We start from the raw sequence: 11,085 nt of genomic DNA, 5'->3' as shown, positions 1-11,085 counted from the left end.
CCAAGAAAAGCAAGAAACCCCTATCACCAGATTGTTTTTCTTCTGTTTGCACAAGTAATTTATATCAGGTTAAAGGGGAATGTTGCAAGGCCTCTTTTAAAAGAGTAAATCTTGACTTGGGAAAAATACCAAACCGCATCAGAACACACTCTGTTTGAAGAAAATGCAGTAATTTGCATTAGCCAACTGAATATATATAGCCAAAAAGGAACTGAAAATATCCCCTAAAGGTTTCTCATTTATTTTTACTGCATTTAGCAGCTAATTCCAATTATATTTATCAAACATACAAAATCCAGACTTGTATAGTTCCTGGAGAAGAACAGGCCAAACAGTTAGATCCAAAGTGCAGTGTTTCCTTCAGCTTCCTTTGGATCCCAGGAGTTAAGGTCTCCTGTGCAGAGAAGGCTGGGGAAGCCATTTGCAGAGCACAACAAGGTTTCGACTTCTTAGGTGTGATCAATGCTGTACATTCTTGAGTGCCATCTACTGGCTTTTCATTAACTATTTACATACTCAAACAGAAAGTGCTCCTGTAGCCTCTGGTATAATGAAACAAGACAGAATCCCAGTATGATTGTACCTATGTTTCAAAATGTAGTGCAAGGGACTGTATCTTAAGATGTCCTCTTTCTCGTGGTAGAAGAATAGAAAAACAAAGGAAAAGATCCCTAGCAATTTTAAACATAAGCCAAGAAATCACATATTTTAGTAATTCTCAATTGCAAGCATGTTGTCAGGAAATAAAATGTACTCAGTACCTATTTGCCTCCTGTTGCCAGGAAAATTAAATTTTCTTTAAATCAAAGCTGAATGGTTTTGTTTTTCAAAACAAAATGCTGAATTTATTTTGGTTTTGTGGGTAATATTTTAGTTTATTCTAGTTTCAGAGATTGAAATAATTGTTGTCTTTTTAAGAGGAAAATTGAGACACTTTTTAGACCAAGCAGTCATTTTAAAATGAGAAAATAATTTGTTACCAAAAAATATTAAAGTTAACATTTTTGGCATTTTAAAAATTAAACATATAAGTTTTATTTAATTGGCATGAAACATCCTGAAATATTCCAAAATCCCCAAGTTCAACCATTTTTTTTCTTTGGTAGATGAAAGGCATATGATGTTCAACTGAGAATTTTCTGGCCCAGCTGTAGATCTTTTACTCTATATAGACTTGTCTTAAAAAAAAAAAGGCAATTTAGCACAACTTTTTGTTTTTAAGACAAGACTTGCACTTTCTTTTCTGAACTGAACTGTACAGATAAAGTTCATTGTATCTAACAAGAGCTTGAATCTTTGCTGCCACATTAGTTTTTGTACGATTCATCAAACAGGTGATAAAAATTGTAATTGGGAAATTTTTTTGACTCTCAGAGTCCAATTTTTCACATTTGTGCTCCCAGCTTATCACCACTACTGAGAAGATGAAGCTATATTTTATTACTAGGCTTGACCTGTCTGAATAATGCTGGTTTAGTCTGGAAAGTATTTTCAGACAAAAAGTCCCAGTCAGATTTGAATCCACTCCATTGCATTATGCTGCTAGACCTGTCACTTCAGAGGCCAGGGATGATTCCTGAAAGTGTGGTGTTATAAATAGAGAGAAAAGGATTGTTATAATAGTCTCTGGTCTGAAGCTGTAGTGAAAATGGGTATGTTGAACTGAGGTTGAAATGAACTCTTTCCAGTATTTCTAAACTGATTGAGTGGTTTGGTGAGAGAAAGGAATAGAAGGTCTATTATAACACTTTTCCCCTCTGTTTTCCTGCTAGCACTGTCTGAAAATGAATCCCCAGGATCTATAATGTTTTCAGGTTAACAAGGCCATGGAAAAAGACCTGGTTTGTATTGTTACAGGGCAACAGGAGGAAATGAAAAGCACTAAAAAGTGTATCTCTATTTCCTTATGGTGTGGGGGTAGTAACTGATATCTTAAAAATAAATGAAAAAGGTGTAATATGATAAGCTTTGAAACTCAAAGTCATCTACAGTGCAGTCAATAGCAAGCCTCCATTTGTTGTCTTACTAACAAGACTTTTTTTTTTTTGCAGGTCTGTAGCTGGTAATGTCAAGAGGGAACTAAAACAACAGAAGCTGCCACTCACTCTATTCTCCTCAAAGGAAAGGGCTTGCAATTTCATCTGTCCAGCCTATGTAAAGGCCTGATAACATGAAAACTGTCTTCCATCCCTTTGTTTTATGAAGGAAATGTTTTTCTGCATCTGCTGCTTAACCCCAAGCTCTGGCAAAGCAAGAAAAACTCTGCCCAGCCTTCAAAATCCCACTAGTCTGTCTAATATATTGTTTTCTAGGATTCTTTGATGTTGTTTTTCTAAATATGTAATTTCATTGGTCATTGTTAAATTTTAGGATGATTTCTCAAAGTAATTTGTTTTTTTATTCCAATAATTCCAGTTCATAAAATTTCCCATCATTAGAAATTAGATAAAACAAAAAAAACCAAAATAACCCTAAATAGTTTAGTTTAGAATACTTATTTGAGTTGAAAATAACATTTTAGTTACTCCTCTCCTGATCTACATCTGAAAAGTTCCGTCCCTGGGCAACTCTGTTCTCTGTCATAGATTGTTATTTGTGCTTTCATGTCAAAATTTTGAGATTCATACGTTTTAAAGCTATTCCCATGATGATCATTTTGGTTTCTCTTCTTATAAACTGTCATGCATTTCAGCGCTCTGCCTGCTACATTTTCTTGTTTGGCAGTCTCACACTGGAAACAGTTAAGCTGTTCTGCATGAGTAACATTTTTCTAGAATAGCTTTAAATAGATATCCCTGTTCAGTAAGTGTTTAATGATTTTTTGTCTTTCTGGGCATTAAAATCCTGTTTCTGTAATAAGTTGCATTTTGCTGTTTGAGGAAGATGCATTCTGTGGCAGTACACCTGGAAGGAAGCAGACATCTAGTTCAAGCAGCAGTCTTCAAAGGCAGATATGTTATCCTTTTAAGACAGTAGCTGACAGTTTGCATTACTCAGGTAGCTCTTCTTTCATCACAGTTGTTGTTCTGTCCTTTAAACTGCTCAGTTATGTGTCCTATGGCCTTATGAGTTAGCAGCTGTTACTATAAATGGGAAGAAGACCCAAGCATTGAATCCGCCCTTGAGAATCAGCCCATGATATCTTGCACCTCTGCTCACTGGCACACTGATTGCGTAGCAATTAATCTCGAAGTCTGATTAAGCCAGTGAACACTGCAATTCAATACATTTGCCACCTTACCACACTAATTAGGCAAGAAAATCCCATGTGCCATACATCGTGCTGGGTTATTCTCCTGATTAAACCCATCGTGAGTCTTGTCATCTCTCCTTTTTTATATTGAACTTGATAAGCACTTAATTGAGCCTCTGCAGTGGTAGTCATGGCCTAACCTACAGTGTTCCTAGCCAAGGTCCAGCCAAATTCTTTCCTATCAAGTGAGACTTTGTAATATAAATGTCATTAAGAAATCAATTCTAGAATAAAGTGTCCTTCTTTCTGCAGTTCAAAAGTAAGATATCTTTCTCCATAATGGTGCCAATACTTTACCACTAAAAAGCTCACAGGTATTGGTGATTATTTGGACAGGAGATGTAATTTAATCCAACATATCCTTAACTTGCTTCTTATGACCTGTAGAGATGTCGCCAAACAGCAAAGGTACAAAAATTCTCTAAAATGCCCAGACAGCCTCACAAATGTAAGATGTCAGTGTTTGACTGGAGATTTTTGCTAATTTTTTGAGTTTTATATTTTATGTTAAGCCATTAAGTAAAGCAAAGAGGCTTGGGGGCAGATCTGTTTCAGTCTGTTTGCTGTGCTTAGCAAGTGGGTTAATTTCCTCCTACTGAAATTGTGACTTAAAGGACTATCAATCCTTCTGCATCTTGGAACATTAAACATCGCTGTTCATTTTCAGCTCCCTGTGTGTGACTCAAATGTTTTCTTGAAATGTAGCTGATTTCCTGCGGCTCTTACAATGGCATAAGGCACCACCAGATTGCAGAGGGTGCCACAGGGTGGTCATCTCAAGGCAACCTTCCAGATGGAGAGAGACAGTGATCTGGAGAGGTGGCTGACATCTTCATTGCTGAGATAAAGCTTCACCTGCCCTCAGCAGTGGCTAAGCTGCAACTGACTGTGGGAGTTGCAAGAGCAAAGCAAATACTTTACCCTTAAACCAAGTAAACAACCAATTAGAGCAATTTTTCACTATCCCAGTTACAGAATTTATAAACTCCACCTAAATATAACAATATTATCAGGAAAACCAGTGAGAAGTGCCGGGGACATCTGAATGCAGGACTCTAACCTAACATATATACATTCCTTCCTTGTGCTATTGTCCCCCAACAAACAGCAGAACTGGAACATCAAATATTAATAATGTTTAGGGAATTAAGTGCAGTGGATCTACACAATATAAAAACTGTAACAATAAAAAGTGCTAATAATTTTAAGTAATGGATAGATTCAAATAAAGCCAAATCTGCTCGTAGGTCTTCTGTGAGGAAAAATATGCCTAAACTATCCATGTTAATTTTTTATTATAAATTACATGTCTGCCTTTAGATTGCTATGAAAAATATTGCAGTATGGTCTGTGACCAACCTGAATGATCAGTGACAGTTTAGATGCTGTAGGGTACCCTGTCTCCAGACACCGGTGTAGAAGCACACAGGTCCCTTGTAAGTACCATATCTGCCAATCCCATTTGGATGTCTCAGACACCGTGGAGGTTGTTCACATCAAGGGACATTAGATGCCTTTGTTAAGACCTCTGAAAAAAAAGTCAGATATCTCATTTGGCCTACAGTCATCTACCCTGCGGGATACAAGTATGCTGAAATCTTTTGCCACATCTGCCATATGGATGTCCTGGAGAGCTATATGGTCATCAACTCAGTGGAGCACAAGAAAGAATTTAGCTGATCAACCAGGCTCTTAGAGGAAGACAAACCTTGCTCTGAGCTCCAGATATATTTTCTTAGTTTTTTTCTACATTGAATGCAGATTTTTCTAGCATTCCCATGTAACACGTGCACAGAGCATACAGGCAGAAATAACAATCGGCAGAAGTTTCCTGTGAAATTTAAAAGTCATTCTAAGCTATTCAAACTTAAATTTGAGAATGTAATTTTTTAAGCATTATTTCAACTGAAGTATTATGCTGTCTCTATCCCGTTCTATCACTTGTCAGTCTGGTGTCATTTTTCTTACTACAGACTCAAAAGCCCATTTCAAAGGCATTAGTTTTGTAAAGATAAAGTCACAGAACAACTATGAGAAGTGATTGTGAGACTGGAGTGAGAGAACTATGGTTACTATGTGAAAATTGATACCTGTGAAGTTTTATCAAAGCATACCTGGGTAGGACAGCTGATGAATTTCTCTTTTAATGCTGTAAATGTGGTCATCACTGTTTGTTTTCAGAGTAAGCTGTGCTTTCTGCTTTACCGTATCCAAAATGGCCAAGACTTAGTGATGCTGAAATTTCTATTTCCAGTTTTGTAGCAAATTAGGTAGGGAGTATGAAAGTAGCTGTTATTTCACAAGTGATTGCCTTGCTGTGTTATTCTTTGCTTACCCAAAATAATGACTGTCGGATCATAGAAAATTCCACTTCTTTGTAATGTTGCTACAGTTACACCAGTCAGAGCTTAAATAAGCAGGTTAGTGCTTATTTAAGTGCTAGGCTAGTGCAAGGAAGCTTTTACCTCTTTTGTACCAGTTTGTACAAGAGGAACAACAGAAGTTTAATTGCAATAGCAAGCCAGGAGTATTAATGAAATAGCTTATTATGGGTAGTATATTTTGTTAATATATACTATATAATGTATACTATATAATATTATACTGTTAAAGGATGCTGGCTTCAATCTTCACTAGAATTTTTTTCTTCAATGCTCAGAAGTTACCACTGATATTCATGCTCTAAAATCTAGGCTTCTTTAATGCTTCAAGAATTTCAGAGATGTTTGTTAAATACTGTATTTAAGGGGTATTTTTTTTACAGCACTGAAAGGGTCACAAATATTGGAAGCTTAAGAATTTATCAGAGATCAACTTTTAAGTAAATTTAAGGTTCTGTATATCAGCCATGTGCAGTTTACTTGATGTATACCTGGCCAAATATCAGGAGGTGCTTCAGAGAAAGAAGTAATCTTTTTCATTCTTTTTATCAAAGACAGCAGCTCTAAGATAGGAACACTATCTGAGTTCCTGTTATGAGTGACAGCAAAAGGATGTCAAATTGCTATTACAGCAGCCTACTCAACCAGAATGGAATTCCTTATGACATGAAGTCCTTGGTGCATAATAAATTAAGCAGATGAAAAAACATTTCCAGATATTATACTGTTCATACCTGGTATAACATACCTTGTAAAAATTACTTGAATGCAACCATGGTAGAATTTGGAATACCAGCAAACTGAAATTATGTAGCAAGAGTAGGAGTGCTTCTGAATTTGGTTCATTACTGCACCATAATAAATAGTTACCATTACCTAAGAGCAAAATCTTTTTTGTAATAAAATGTTGAAACTTACTTTTTATTTTGAGTATTTAACCAACTCAGCTTGCATTGTATATCAAGCTTTTTTCCCCCATTTTTTGCTGCTTTTTTTATCCCTGAAGCATTTCTATTTCTGAAGTCTCTAACAATTTTTCTGGAGTTATGATAATGACTAAGCATTTTTAATTAGTGTCATTTAATTTAGCAATTAGAGCCCTGTCGTGTAGCAGCACAAAGATACTGTTTTAATATCTCCCTGAAACTATCATCATTTCTATCACATTATGTACTTGCCTGCTGTTCAAATAATGGACTCTCTTTTCTCCTTCCCCTTCGCTACCCGGAGGGTAGCTCATGGCTCAACTTGTTCAAGTAGAATTTTATGTTATTTTTTCTGTATTTGATCCTTATTTACACTGTAAGAAGGTGAAGAAATCTGAATAGGAATTTGCAAATTATTGACATGGGAGTGCAATTCAATGGTCCTTGTGCTCTTGAATTACCCAGGTGCCACTGAGTACTTAATCTGTGCATGTCAGAAAATAATACCCAAAACAGAACACAGCCGGTTGTGCAAGATGCTGGCACAAAAGCAAGCAGGTGTAAACAACCCATGAATAAATGTGTGGATGTTACTGGAAGGTTTCAAACACAGAGATCAACATGAACTGCCACCCACCAGTGTGACATGGAATTGGCTTAGCAGAGGGCTGGACCCTTCAGACCTTTAATACTCTGAAACCATGAAACGGAATTCTGTCTTTCTTCTGCTCTCCTAAAAACTTAGCATGAACAAATACATACTTCAGGGGTGTACTGCAATACAGAAATGGGCTGGAAAGATTCAGTGCCCTTGTGAAATGTGAAAAAAGCAACCACCTTCCATTTCCTATATTGCTTTGCCAAAGCTCCTCTGCAGAAGCAACAGCCTGATTTTTCTAAGTTTTTAGGTTTCACCACTGTTCTTACCAAGTGTCTGGACACCTGGCACTTATACCAAACATGTTAAAGTTTAACCTACAACTCTACTGAATAGCTAAGAGACTCAGACTTCTCAGAATGAAAAATACATTCCTTCAGATTAATGACATGGGGCACATAATAGTTCTGTGCACCCAGTGGCTTCACTTCTTGAGTGTTAGTGAACCTCAGATAATGTAATGTAACCTCCTTTTTTCCCCCTCAAGATTAAATAAGGAAGAAAATGTAGCCATTCCAAGAACTAACATAGTTTATGGAAGTCCCTTGGGTTCTATGCAGGAGTTAAATGAGAACAAGTCTCCTGAGAGTTCCTCTTTACCAAGGAAGAAAAAGTATTTCTAATAGTACCGTATCAGGGTAGAATTACCAAAAGCAGTATCACATTAAAAGCAGTGTTTTCAAGGCATTTGAAAACTGTGAATTTACTGACATGTACTTATATAATTATGCAGAGCTGAAGGAGAGCTTAAGCAAGAAATGAGTTCTTACAAGGGCAATGAATTTAATTTTACTACAAGGATTTCCATTTGACTGTTCACTTCAAGGTTCTTTGCATGGGTCAGAAATCTGCTCAACTAAATCCTTTTTGTCCTAGCCTTAGTTTACCCAGACGTATCTCAGTACATCCTCTCTTCAGATTTAAATACTTGCATGTTCAAGTTGCTGTATTGAAATATCTCCCCAACTGGACTCTTGTTGTTCTAGGCATCAATCAGCCACCCAGCCCTCACTATCACACAGGCAGAGTTGTGCTTATGGGTGACCAAAATACAGTCAGTCACCATCTGGTTTCAACTGAAGAGAGGAGCAAAACCTCAATTAATAAGAGGAAGAGGACTCAGCGATGTCCGGAAAAAGTGATAGCCTCCAAACTTCACTTACTCAACACATAAAATTGACAACATGGTACTCAGTGCATTTTTATAACTATCACAGGGCTATCTATTTTGACTAGAAATGCTTCAGGATGTGTTTGCAGGATAAACATACTGTCATAGAATCATAGAATCCTTTATGTTAGAAATGTCTTTTAAGTAGGAGTCTATCTGTTAACCTAGCCATGTTCACCACTAAACCATGTCCCTAAGTGTCACATCCACACATTTTTCAAATAATTCCAGGAGATTTCACTACTTTTGTGGGCAGCCTATTCTCATGACTGACCATCCTTTCAGGTGGAGAAATTTTTTCTAATGTCTAATTGAAACCTCACCTTGCACAACTTTCCTCTCATCCTGTCACTTGTTATTTGGGAGAAGTAAACCCACCTGGCTACAGCCTCCTTTCAGTCAGTTTTAGAGAGTGATACAGTCATTGATGAACCTCTTTTTCTCCAGGCTGAACAACCCCAGCTCCCTCAGCAGCTCCTCATAAGACTCGTACCCAGATCCTTCACCAGTTTCATTGCCTTTCTCTGGACATGCTTCAGCACCTGAATGTGTTTGCTGTAGTGAGCGGCCCAAAACCGAACACAGGATTTGAGGTGCAGCCACACCAGTGCCAAGTACAAGCTTTGTTTTTTGACAAAGCTTCCCTTTTCAGAATGTTTAGTGCCTCAGCAATCCAAACACAGGAAACCATACTGCTCCACAGCACAGCAATTGAATCACTGTGACCAGCCCCCTTCCCTTTCTCTCTTGACAATATCTTGCCAAAGCAGCTGAAAAATAAGTGGCCCAATACAGAAGAGCCCACCCTGGTCTGTCACTCTCAGTACAGGTGCAGAAGGGTCTGAGATGCTTCTCTTTTCACTCAGTCATATTTAGTACCAATCCATTGCCATAATCTTAGTTATTATTCCAGCTTTAATACAGTGGTTTCTTTAGTATGCATTGATGTGTATTCTCTGAAAATGAGAGCTCTCATTATTTCTATTTCAAGGTGAGACACAGGAGAATGGACTTGCAGTGACTTGCCTGTAACCAATATCCTAGGAATGATGCAATAATGATTTATGAAGTCATGGATATGTGGAGAAGATGCATTACATACCTAATTCATGATTTCTTACTGACTCCAGTAATTCAGGAACTAGAGAGTATCAAGTGAGATAATCAGATGGCAAATTCAAAACCAGTGAGGTTCTTCACACAATCCCCAGGCAAAATTTGGGCAGCACAGCAGGGGTTTTTGGTTTGCATAAAACTTACCTGACCAAACCATGCATTAGACAAAATTATGGAAGGGAAAATCCATCCTGGAGGACCCTGAACTGCATTGGTGGAGGCTACAAGAAAACATCAGAAAAGATCTTTGCTCTTAGGCATCCGTGTTTGACCAGACTGTGAATAAGACATTTATTCACACCAAACCTTTGCTCTGACTCAATTCATATCCCATGGCTATGCTACACATCCAGAAAATCTGTGCCAGATCTGTGAATAAATCCTTGGCTGTCCAGAATATGATAAGCTGAATATATATTCCTGACCTAAATGACAGAAGGTAGAATAAGAAAATTAAACTGTCAAAAAAGGCCAGTTTAAAAGGTAATGCTAATATGGTGAAGTGTGTAAAGGTCAGTCTGCAGTGTTGCATGCAGTTTTCTTCCTGCTCTACTCAGTGCTTCTTTTACATCCTAGGCACAAATCTTACCAGGTTTTGTGTTTCCTTGTCATAAATGATGATAGCATGATATACATTTGAAAGGTTTTTCAGACTTCTCAAGAAAGAATAGAGGCCTTTAAGCCCCAAGGACAAAGAGATTAAAATAAAAACATTCAAATGAAGTAAGTAAGTATGAATAAAAAAAGAGACAGGAACTGGGCCTTTAGAAGTGTTAGCTTTAATAAAAAAAAGAAAGCAGTTTTAGAAGGAGTGTCTGTCCAGGTCTCTACGGCATACACCCAAGATTGTTGTTGAAAAGTGTCTTTCACTCTTCCAGCACGTTAAGATAAAGTGCTACATCTTACATTTCCTACTGGTATATAAAAGCATCAGAGAACCAAGAAGGTATTTTAAAATGACATGTACTGACTTGTATATTGATACTAAGATTTTTTCTATACCGCCCGCAAGCAAAAATCACAGAACTATGGTGTTTCCATAGCAACTGCATTTTAATAAGGTGAAATTTCCAGTTTGATAGCGCTGAACAAGTAATAATGTCAGTTTCCAATGTTGCAGAAGCTCAGATGTCAGGAAGCGTCAGCATAAAACACAAGGCTAAGATTGATTCTTTGCAACATCCATCTTTATTGCTATTATAATTTCAGGAAAAGCCAATAAAAGATATGATTAAAACAGTAATCTTATTTTTCACACACTTCATATATCATAAAGCATCAACACTTAAAATATATCAATTTAAAGCTTATTCATACATCTCTGCAAGAAACATCTTGCTCTTACTGATAGCTCACTTTTCACCTTTGAGCTTTTACTAAACAATACTTCAGGAGAGGGTTCTGAAAATAATTTCCTGGCAGTGGATGTAAAAGCTCAAAAGCTCATACACTGGCCATTGGTTTATGCTGTTGTTTTTCAGTCAGACCATAAAAACCTCATTAGCAGTTTTTGCCGCAAAATCACCATTCCCTTAAGGTCAAAAACTGAATTCAAGTGAGGTTTCTTTTTAAGAACCCAG

Source organism: Corvus moneduloides, chromosome 1 (assembly GCF_009650955.1).
Source record: "Corvus moneduloides isolate bCorMon1 chromosome 1, bCorMon1.pri, whole genome shotgun sequence".
NCBI classification, from domain to species: Eukaryota; Metazoa; Chordata; class Aves; order Passeriformes; family Corvidae; genus Corvus; species Corvus moneduloides.
This window is presented reverse-complemented; position numbering follows the sequence as displayed.